The following is an 11,533-nucleotide window of genomic DNA, read 5'->3' as shown; positions in this document are numbered from 1 at the left end:
TAGAGTCCATTTTAACAGGACTCACTGGCATATTTTCAATTCAAATCAGCAGTATCTGGCACCCCAGAATATTTGATGATTGCTCAATAAATGAACCCAAGTAACTGACTGAGAGAACATCTGACACTGATATTGAGTCAGTGGTTGAGAAAAATGTTACAGAGTACTGAAGTATAGTGGGTTGACAAGCGTCCCACCAAATCCATACCCACCTGAACCTCAGAATGTGACCGTATTTGGAAGTAGGATCTTCGCAGATGTAATTAGTTGAGTTAAGAAGAGGTCATGCTGGATTAGGGGGAGCCCTAAATCAAATGGCTGGATTCTTTATAAGAAGGCAATGCAAAGACACAGGGACACATAGGGAGAATGCCAGGTGACAATGGAGGCAGAGAATAGAATGATGAGTCTACAAGCTAAGGAATGCCAAGGATTGCTCGTAGCCAGAAAAAAGCCAGGATGAGGCAAGGAAGGATTGTCCCTCAGAGTCTCCAGAAAGAACCAAACCTGCCCACACCTTGATTTCAGACTTCTAGCCTCCAGAATTATGGGAGCATAAATGTCAGTTGTTCTAAACCACCCAGTGGTCATATTTGTTACAGCAGCCCTAAGACACTAATACATGTGGATATGCTTAAATCAAATATTCTACCTGCACAGAATGTGGGATGTCCAGCTGATGGGCGATAGTTCAGTTAGTTTGCACTAAAGCTAATAAAAGGAACTTGATTTGTGATATTTAGTATAGGTCTTAAGAATGTCTTCATTTTTAGTATCTCGTAATGTTATACATATTTATTAATCTTGCTATCCCTAGCACCTCAATCCATTTCTCATGAGTTTCATTTCATTTCAGGAAACATTTCCTATCTACCAAGACTAAAGTCTTGCAAAAGATATAAGACATGCTTCCTGTGCTGGAGACACTGTCAGTCTAGCATATTTGGGGGGACAGATTTGTAAAGAACTGAAGTAGAACACAGAATCCCTACTGGATTCACAGAAGGCTTTAAGGAGATTATTGCACTTTGCCAAGACCTTAAGAGGTAAGGGTGAAAGTGGGGGTACCAATGAGCATTTAGAGAAGAGATCATAACTCAGGAAGCAGGATAGAGATACAGTCTCTGGGGACTGGGTCTGGGGAGGTGTATGATGTCATAATAGTGTTCCTGGGAAACAGAACCTAATGTATATGTAGGCAGCATGTGGGTGTACGTTCTAAGAATTGATCCCTGTGCGATAGTAAAGAAGTAGGGCTGACAGTTTATTAGTCAGGGTTCCCCAGAGAAAAAGAACCAAGAAGAGCTCTCTCTCTCTCCTTCTCTTTCACTGTCTCTCTCTCTCTCTATGTGTGTGTATGTATGTGTGTGAAGAGATTTATTATAAGAAACAGGCTCATGCAACCACAGCGGCTGACAAGTCCTAGCTTCATAGGGCAGGCCTCAGGCCGGAAACTACTGTCAAGGTAATGCTGAAGTTCTTAGTTCAGGGGAAGATGGCTGGCTAGAAATTCCAGCAAATGCCTATGCTGATAGTCAGGCAGAAATTCTTCTGACCTCTGAAATCTTCAGTTCTGACTTTTAAGACCTCTAATTGATTGGATGATAAGACTCCCCACACTGCTGAGGGCAATCACCCTTGTTGATTGTAGATGCAATCAACTGACTATAGATGCAAATCCCACCTACAGTAACAGGCAAGCCAGTGCTTGATGACCAAACAACTAGACACCATAATTTAGCCAAGCAGACACAGGAAATTAGCCATCACAGGCAGAGGAAGAATTTGAACTGTGGGTACTGTCCCAAGGAAGGCCTCAGTTGGGGTTACCTTTCAGAACTGCCCCCAACAGAGGCAAGGAGGCTGGGCCTTTGTGCTCGCACATGAACCAGCCCCTGGATGCAGGTCATTCCCAGGAAAGGGCCTTTCTTTGAGTGAGGCAATTCCTCTTGACTGAGGCAGTCCCTAGGGATGGCTTACCTAGATACCTTCAGGAGCCACACCCCCTGTATGGGGAAGTGAGTGCCTTTGTCCCAAAAGGGCATCTGTGTGGCACATCACAGTATCCAGAACAAGCAAGAAAACCCAGGGTCTTTGATGTGCCAGTCTGAAGATTCTGGAACCATAATTCTCAAGCCCCAGGGACATAACATTCCAGAAGGGTCAATCAGTAGTCCCTTTTCTATGAGAAGTGACCATAATCTGTGCTTTCAGATAAAGATATATGGTGTGAAAATTTAATAAGGCACAGTGACAGCTGCAATTTAATAGAAAAAAATAATAGTATGTGTAATACGTTGTAAAAAGAAATTTTTTTAAATGGAGTTACCATGGCTAAGAGATTTAAAATGGAGTCAGAGTCCAGTCTGGAGGTCACTCTTATGCAAATCCCAGCCAGATATCACAAATTGCCACAGTATACAAGTGTTCCTCAAAAGCCCAAGGGCATCCTGACACCAGACTCAACATTTGGAGCACCCCAAATATCCACAATCACAAATAACTTATGTAATCTTTTTCTTTTTCATAAAAACCCTTGCCTGGGTACTGCCAAGATGGAGCACGGTTTGGGTTTCCTCTGGAATCTGTGCTCCATGAATCACAATTCTAAGTCCCCCAATTAAGGTCTTTGTTACTTTGCAGCTTTAGTTATTTCTCAGTTCACAATACCACATATATTTCAGGTTTAAGACAACTGTATGCAAAAAAATAAAAGCCTGGACTTCCACTTTGTGATGGTAAAATGTAATGTACACATAGCATGTTTAATGCCAAAGTGGGTAATTTTCCTTTATTGTGTTTTTTCTTGTGTGGGGTGGTACGTGGTCTGGGAATCAAACCCAGGTCTTCCGCAAGAAAGGCGAGCATTCTACCCCTGAACCACCCGTGCACCTGTAAAGTGGGTCGTTTTTAACACTCATTCCCTCTGTAAGGTAAAATTATTTTTGATAACATTCATGAAATGAAATAAACATAGTTCACATATGTGCTAAAATTTGAACTTACCAAACAAAACTCTTGCACCTCAAAATTCTCACACTATGCCACTATTTGAAATTTTAAACATAAACGCAAACTTGGACAAGTTAAGGGATATATAATAAATGTACGCTAATTTGAAGCTAACATGTACACCACTGAAGCACTGAAACTGGTAACTGCAGCAATTGTTTAGAACATAGGCCAACAAAAGATATTTTGGAGAAGAAATATTTCATCACTGGCATTGGGTAGAATTTCTAGAGAAGACACGATTTTAGTCAGCTTTCTTGTTTTCTTTTTCTATTTTCTGCAGACAATGAACCCCTAGCCTACACCCAATACAGATCACTGGCCCCCACTCCCATACTTGATATGCTCCTGATATTGTGCTTCCTCTTATTTGTAGTTCCCAGCAATTCCTAGCTCTTTCAGCTTTTTGGGAATATTTTCTTGACCCCCAAAGTCTTTGAATTTGGGTCTAATATATCCACAAATATAGCAGCATATCTCATGATAATAACAATGGCATCCCAAAAGACTCCCTTCCCCGCTTCTAAGATGTGTGTGCATATGTGTTAGAAATTAATGGGGAGCAAAGCCTGTGAGGACAGTGTTGGGAGGAGGAGATTTTGTTAGAAACTTGAATTTAGTGTTTTGGTTTGCAAATGCTGCCAGAATGCGATACACCAGAAATGGATGGGCTTATTACAAAGGGGATTTATTAGGTTACAAATTTACAATTCTGAGGCCATGAAAATGTCCAAATTAAGGCATCAACAAGAGCACACCTTCACTCTAAAAAGGCCAATCACTTCTGGGGTTTCTCTATCTCATGGGAAGGCAAATGGCAATGTCTGCTGGCCTTTTGCTCCCAGGTTTCATTGCTCTCAGCTCCTGGTTCCAGTGGCCTCTTCTCTGAGCTTCTGTGGGCCCTCAGGTAGCTTCTCTGGGGCAAACTCTGTATTTTATCTCTTAGTTTAGCATCTCCAAACATCCGTGTCTTGGTTTCATTTCTCTGCTCTCTGGGTTGGTTCTGAGCTCTTTCTCCAGGAGCTCTTTTAAAGACTCCAGTGAACTAATAAAGACCCTCCTTGAATGGGTGGGGTTACAACTCCGTAGAAACAACCTAATCAAAATGTCCCACTTAAAAAATAGGTCTGCCTCTCAAGATTGGATTAGGATTTAAAGAACATGGCTTTTCTGGGGTACATTAGTTTGTGATGTACCCCAGAAGTAAGCAATTTTTCAACTTCTCTACATCAAATTCTCTAAGCTTTGCTCTCCTCATCTACTAAATGTGGATCCTAAGCATACCTGAAATCAAGCAGCTATTGAAGGCACAATGTCATTAAATGTTAACTCTAAAATAACAAAACTAAAAGCATCCCTATGTACTTATCCTAGGAATAAAACCACAGAAAGACACAAGGGCCACTGACAGGGCTGACAGTGAGGTCTGCATTAATCCATCCTGAAGGCCTTTCTGCCAAGCACTGCCAAGGTGTGTTGTTGCTGTGGACCACGTCCAACACAAACCATGGTGTGTGACTCATGACGATGGTGGGCAGATGGTTTACTCAAGGACAGCAAGGTTCCTTTGATCTTGGAAGACTAAGAAGTACACAGGCACAAGCACAGTTTAACCATGAAATCACTGAAGGAGTCAGATCATAACATTTTTGTCTGTATCTGGAATGAAACTAACCATATTAGGTTGTAAGGCATTTTCAGAAGGCAAGATAAATAGCGTTCACATTTATTTGGCATTTAGTATGTACCTTTAAAAGAGATGCTCGCCCAAGCTCTTGTGTTAGTTTGGGTGTCCCCCCAAAGCAGAGCCTAGACAAGGACTTGAGAGCAAGTAGGGTTTTTTGTTTCTGTTTTGTTTTTTGGTGGGGAGAAGGGGAGGACAATGAACTGGGAAACCTAAATGAAAGGAAGGAAAACATAAGACAGGGTTGGAAAGGAAGCCAGGAAGGAACATGTCACTGCTGTGGCTTCTGTGCCCAATCCCCCTGGGGACCCTCCAAGCTATGCCCCAGATTGTGCCTCCAAATCAGCCCAACATGGAATGGAAAAGTGGGGTACTAGTTACTTACTCCTGTTGCTCATTGAGTGAGCTTGCTTTTAAAGAACTGGCATTTCTGGGGTACTGCCCATTTGCTGAGCAAGCTCCTGAGACACCAGAGGAAGCCCTCAAGCAGAGAATGAGAGCAGGCTTGGGTTGGAACATCGTTAGGCTATAGAAGAATTCTTCATCTTGGCTGCAAGTTGACTCAGAGATGGGTCGTGGTGGATAAGAGATAACCACAAATTCTTTGTACTCCTCCATTGACAGGTGGAATCTTAGGGACCCACTCTCCTGAATTGCTTGATGCATAGGATGTGTTGGGAGTGATATTGGTTTCTGTGATTTTTAAGGTTAGATCAACAGAAGCCTTGCAATTTGCACCCACACCCCTTGGAACACCCACCCTTGAACAACCGTATATGCATTTGACTATCCTGAGGCAGCTCTGCTGTGAGGAAGCCCCAGCAAGCTACAGGAAGATGCTGCATGCAGACAATGGACCCCGGGAAACATCAGCCCAGATGAGACCTCAGACATGAGTGGAGCAGAGATGAGCCATTTCAGCTGTACCCTGTCTAAAATTCTGACCAATGCAATAATAACAAATCATCATTTTAACACCCTGAGGTTTGGGGTAATTTGTTTTCAGCAATGGATAAGCAGACATGGACAGAGGGAATGTGAAAGAAGACCTCAAACAGCCTTTGCTGTTTCCAGGACTGGAAGGAACATCAGAGACCATCAAGGCCAATCCCCTCATTTTACAGTCAAGGAGATTAAGACCCAATAACAAACAGCCTGGAGTTCTTTCTCTGCCCCATGGCAGGTTCTATGGGACTTCGAGTAATATTATGATGAAGACCCGTGGAGCTTGCTTAATCTGCATTCCCAAGTAGGGCATGTCTGGAGTGGAAAGAACCTGAGGACAATCAGAATTCCCTACCAGGGTTTTGCATTCGTACTTCTTCCAGGCTTGGGTTCCTCCACCCAAGTTTCCCAGGTACCTTGTGACCTGGGGAGAAGCCAATCCATGAGCACTCATGGGAAGCCTTTTTTAGTGGCAGAAGTCACTGCAAACTATAGGTAATCAGCACCCATACATTCTCTCAGAATAGGCCCTGTGACACAGCAACACACAGAATTGATGGGATCACTCCAGAGAATAAAAAGAAGAGGAAGGAGAGCAGTGGAAGTGTGGACAGAAGAAAAGGAAAGAGGAGACAATATTCTCACCCTGTTTGCCATTAGAGAAGTATTCTGAGTCTCTCACTGGGCAACCCAGAGCTGCTCACAAGGTGCTATTTCTCTAGGAGTCAGGATCATTGGTGGATAGCATCTAGGGCAAGTTGCTGGAGCAAGTCTGTGAGTTGGGCCATGTTGTAGTAGAGTCTCTGGGGGGAGTGTAGTGAAACACTGGGGGAGGAGCTACCCATGGGCTCTGTAGACTCTCAGATGGTGAAGGAGGACTAGCCATCCCTGGATCATCTCTTTGACTTGATGATAAAGCACAGGGAAGGCAAAGGCTCTACCTAAGGCAGACCTGCCCTTGGTGTCCCACTCCAAATACGGAGTAAGACAGCAGTCAGTGGTTCCAGCCCTCCTACTGGGCTATGTCCTCCATGCTCCCAACCCCACCACAATGGAGACACACATCATTGGCCCTTCCATTGTATAGAAAGCCAAGAGGCTAGTTCAAGGCTCTAGAAGTTGTTTTTTTACTCATAAGTTCTTGTCCCCAGCTCTCTGCTTCTTGAGCTATAAGTGAAGTTGTGTTGTCCTGGGTCCTCTTCAGTACCTAGGAATGTCCAACTTTCCTAAACATCCCAGGAAACCATCTATCCAGAAGGCCACTATAAATGCAGTTGGCTCTATTTCTCACGCCTCACAACAAGAACCTCATTCTCAGTGCAATAGATCTTGTAAGGAAAGGAACATTTGCTCCCCACATCCATTTACACATAGCAGAACAAATTTACACAGAGGCTGCCAGCTCCCTTATCAAGAAAAATCACTGGCAGAACCAGTAGAGCTTGTTTTATAGGTTGACAATGTTCTAGTCAAATTATGCAGGAACATTAATTATTTCTCCTTCTAATTAGCTCTCTCAAGAGAAAGAAAATAACAGAAAAATGGGAATAATTTCATCAAAGGTATTAGATACACCTGGAGATAAATGTGGGGGTGGGGACTGGGGGTGTGGGGAGGTGCTTTGGGGTTAGATTTTTCTCAAAATCTTACCTTCAAGCAAATGTGGGGCTTATCAAATGCTGGAGGGAAGAAACTGAGTTGGTTCACTTGATATTCCTTCTACTGTCACAGATATGGAACTGACAAATCTCTCCTCAGAGGTTAAGCAAACCCTAGAATTGTGAAATTGAAGCTTCCTATCAATCAGAACATAATTATATGCCATCTTATAGAGAATTTATAGTCCACATGAATCTATAGTTGCTTTTTTATGTGTCAAAGGGCAAATGGCTAAACCGTGTTCAATGCTAAACATTTAGCAGCAATTGCCTCAGAACTCCTCTCATGTTGTCCTCTCTGTGAACAGCCTGAAATTGGCTACAAGGTTTTGAGTTTTAAAGTCAATGCCCCGGCTGCATGGGTGGTTCAGTGGTAGAATGTTTGCCTTTCATGCCTGAGACCCAAGTTCGATTCCCAGACCACGCACCCCTCGAAAAAAGTCAATATCCCAAGGAGAAGAAAGTTCACTGACTTTGCCTCCTATAAGACCCTCTTCACCCAATTCGTTATGCTTGAGTGCTGTTCTGCTTCCATTCTGTAGGAGATGGGAACCAGCCAGTGTCTCCTTTTCTCCATGGAGAGCCTCATCTCTGTGCCTTGCCACAACCACTGGGTCCCCCACCCTGGTAAAGTACCTGAGCCTCCTCAAGCAAACATCTCCCTTAACAACTAAGAAGCAGAGAAGAATTTTTGCCAAGGCCTTGCCAAGTCTGCATCCTCTTCAATAACAGCCCATCATCTCCAGAGAAGAAAGCAGGGAGGTTCAATTCCCAGGGCCTGCCCATGACAAAAAAACAAAACAAAGCAAAAAGCTGGGAAGGAGCGATGATCGTGTGTTCACCACCACTGTAAGACCCTAACCCTTCATCTGTCCTTCCTCTCCTCTCCAATCTCACTGGGCACTCAGTAGCTCAAGACTCTTTCTGTTTGATACACCCCCTGCCATCCAAACCTACTGATGTCATGCTCCATTTCTCTGCGGTCTTCAAGTTTGCAAGTGACTGATGACTCACCATGTTTTCCACCTTTACTGATGGTGAGAGGTAAAGGGCAATGGGCTGGGTGTGCAAGGAGCTAAGCTTTTCATCTGGCAATGTTCCTTGCATGAATCTAATCATGAAAGAACAACTTCTACTCTTAAGGTCAGCAGCAAGGTACTAATTTTGTAGGGATGGTCTATCTCAGTGCAGCTCAAGGGAGTAGACCATGAGCAGCAGTGGCAGCATCTGAAATCTTGTTATTTCAAATTCTAGGGCCTTCCCAGACCTACCAGGAAGTGGAACTTTGATTTGTTGGAAGAAACTGCCCCTTAAGCTAAAAATGGAGTTTCGTGCAAGATGTCAGTCACCCAGGAAGCACAATCTTCATCCACTGTGGGAATTAGTCCTCAGGTAAACCTGTCCTGTTACACACCTCTCAGTCTTCATGGTGCCTTGTATGTGTCCTGTCCTCCACATTCCTCCACCTGAGCCTCTGCTTAGCTGAACTCTGCTCACAGTGCCCTTCCTGCTGTGCTCTCATTCGTCTCACTTTCACTGAGCACCCATCAGGCAGGCATGATGGCAGGGGCTGGGGAAAAGTACATAATACAAGACTTCTGCTCAAGGCTCCCAGAATTGGCTGATCCACAATGCCACAGTTGGTATCATTCTCTCAAGACCTTTCAAATATCTCAAGACCCTATTTAGCAGGGCCTGCCCTAATTTTGCCCAGGAACAGCTTCTCCTCTTAGATTCCAAAGGTGTCTGCTTCTTCCTCTTGACCTTTCCCCTTTGCTTCATCCTGTAGTTATTTCTGACCATGCCTCTCTTACCTGCTATATGCCTGCTATTTGGCAAGTCCCTTTCAAGTTGGGAAAGCCATCTGATTGACTTTCGAGTCCACCACACTCAGAGTCTGGTTGAGAGGTGGTACTGCCAAATCCATGGTAGGGAATGGAGAAGGGAGCCAATCAAATGTCATCTGCCCACCTGTGGTCTCTATACTTTGATATCATGTCTCCTTTGGTTAATATCAGGCCTCAGTAGCATCAGAGACCTCCCAACTTGACATCTTAATATACCTTTACACTAGCTCATTAGCATGGTGTAAACCACTCATAAGGCTGAAGACAGCCCAGCCTTAACACCAGTCACACCAAAATTAGGAATCTTGCTTATGACCCATGTCTACATTGATAATAGAATTTTTGTTGGTATATTTTTATTTGATTTTATTGTGTTGATATAATTGTATATACATTTCCTTCAACCAAAGCTAGCCACTATTAATATTTAAATTTTCTTTTATTCTTGTTCATGGTTCCACTAACAGTTTTTTCTGTTTTGTTTTTAAACATTTTTTATTGTGAAATACATACAAAAAAGGGATAGATTTCAAAGTACATTTTAATTATAGAACAAACTGCAAAGAATGATATGGATGACATTTCCACAATTTTAGGTATTTCCTTCTAGTTGGTTTAAGACACTGGAGACTAAAAAGAAATATAAATATAATGACTTAGCAGTCATAGTCGTTTGCTAAATCCTATCATCTCTATTACAACTCCTCCTCTCATTTGATCCTTTACTCAATCTTTAGGGACATTTGGGCAGTGACCATTCTAACTTCTTCGTACTAAGAAGGGGTGTCGACATTATGGGGTAGGGATATGCAACTAGCTGATGTTCTTGGAGAGACTGGTACCTTTGGGTTTCAGGGATTTTCTGGCTAAGGAACCCATCTGGACCTTTTAGGTTTTGGAAAAATAAACTAAGTGAAACTATTATAGAGTCTCAGATAGAACCCTGGGTATTATTTAGAATTTTCAGGAATATTATTGTTTGGGGCTTGGCATACTATGACAATTAGCAATATCTAGCTGAAACTTACATAAGAGTAACCTCCAGAGTAGCCTCTCGACTCTATTTGAAATCTTTTAGCCACTGAAACCTTATTTTGTTATACTCCATTCACCATTTTGGTCAGCATGCCATTGTCAACCCCACAGTGCCAAGGCCAGGCTCATCCCTGGGAGTCATGCCCCACATTGCCAGGGAGATTATACCTCTACTGATAACAGAACTTTCAGAATGGAAATGTTCTTCCTGATCAGACAGTTCAATACTGTTCCTTTAGAAAAGGAAAATGGGTTCTTAGAGGCTATGTGGAAGTCCTTCCTTTGTGGAAGGACTGTAGTTATTTTTGAAACCAAAATATTAACATGGATCTGGGTTTTCCCCACAAGACTTTAGGCAGGGTGGACTGCCCTTCGGCTCCTATCTTATCCACTGGACTCAGACCCCCTCTAAAATGTTCTTTCTCCAAGACCCATTCTCCAGTCTGGCCTCCAAATGGTATTACCCAGGCTCTCTTGCCCTCCTGGCTTTGACCGTGAACATCAAGCTATTTCTGTGGTTTGGACCATGGCTGCATTCTTTGGTGACCACATTTCCTGCTGGGTGGCCCCATTCCAGGGCCCCCACTCCCTCTGTGCTCCGGGAATGATGCTGACTTCTGCTGCTTTTCCAAACATGAAGGTGAATTGTCTTCCTGCCCTTGGAAGTCCCTAGGAGACTCACTATCCTTGTGAATCCCTTAACCCTGCCTCCCACTTTTCAGACCCTTCCATCCTCAAGTGCTTTTCTGATTCCCACCAGCATTTGTCTTCTGTTTCCTTTGAAGACTTCACTAATACATTTTCTTCCACTCAGTTACTCCCAAAGGCAGTCAGATTCTTGCCCTATGGGAGGAAGTAGTCATTACCGGTTACTAACCAGGGAGAACAATTCACTTATTTGCATTCAAAAGACAATCTGGATGCCCCCCCCCACACACACACAATGCCACCCCAAGGAAGTGAGTACCTGTTCGCTATAGCTTCGCTGTCCTAAAGCAACCACATCCCTACCTCCAGTTTCCAGTCTCAAAGGGACACTAGGAAAAGGAACTGATGAGCAAAGCTTCCCACACAGCCAGTGTTCCCTGAATGAAACCCATCATAAGCTAACAATTCAAACTAAGAAGATCAGCTGGGAGTTGGTAGTTTTGTAGGGATGGAAACTATCACAGGCTGTTCAAGGCAAGGGACAGCAGCAGGGGAATCTGACAACTTGTTTGAAATGCAAATTCCATGGCTCTCTCTCTAGACCTATTGAAGCAGAAACTTGAGTTTCAACAAGTTTTTCTGGTGGTTCCTATGCAGGTTAAGGTTTGAAAAGCACTGACCTATAGGATTGGTGGGGTTTGCCT

The 11,533-nt window shown here is 43.4% G+C and overlaps 1 long non-coding RNA gene across 1 annotated transcript; it reads left to right on the top strand.

Moving 5' to 3' along the window:
- Positions 1-1,223: 1,223 nt before the first annotated feature.
- Positions 1,224-10,973, top strand: LOC143658949 (uncharacterized). Its single transcript, XR_013163377.1, has 3 exons — positions 1,224-1,465; positions 8,554-8,691; positions 10,611-10,973. It is a non-coding gene; the product is annotated as an uncharacterized LOC143658949 (long non-coding RNA).
- The last annotated feature ends 560 nt before the right edge of the window (positions 10,974-11,533 follow it).

This window comes from Tamandua tetradactyla, chromosome 2, assembly GCF_023851605.1.
Source record: "Tamandua tetradactyla isolate mTamTet1 chromosome 2, mTamTet1.pri, whole genome shotgun sequence".
Taxonomy (NCBI): domain Eukaryota; kingdom Metazoa; phylum Chordata; class Mammalia; order Pilosa; family Myrmecophagidae; genus Tamandua; species Tamandua tetradactyla.
This window is presented reverse-complemented; position numbering and strand designations above follow the sequence as displayed.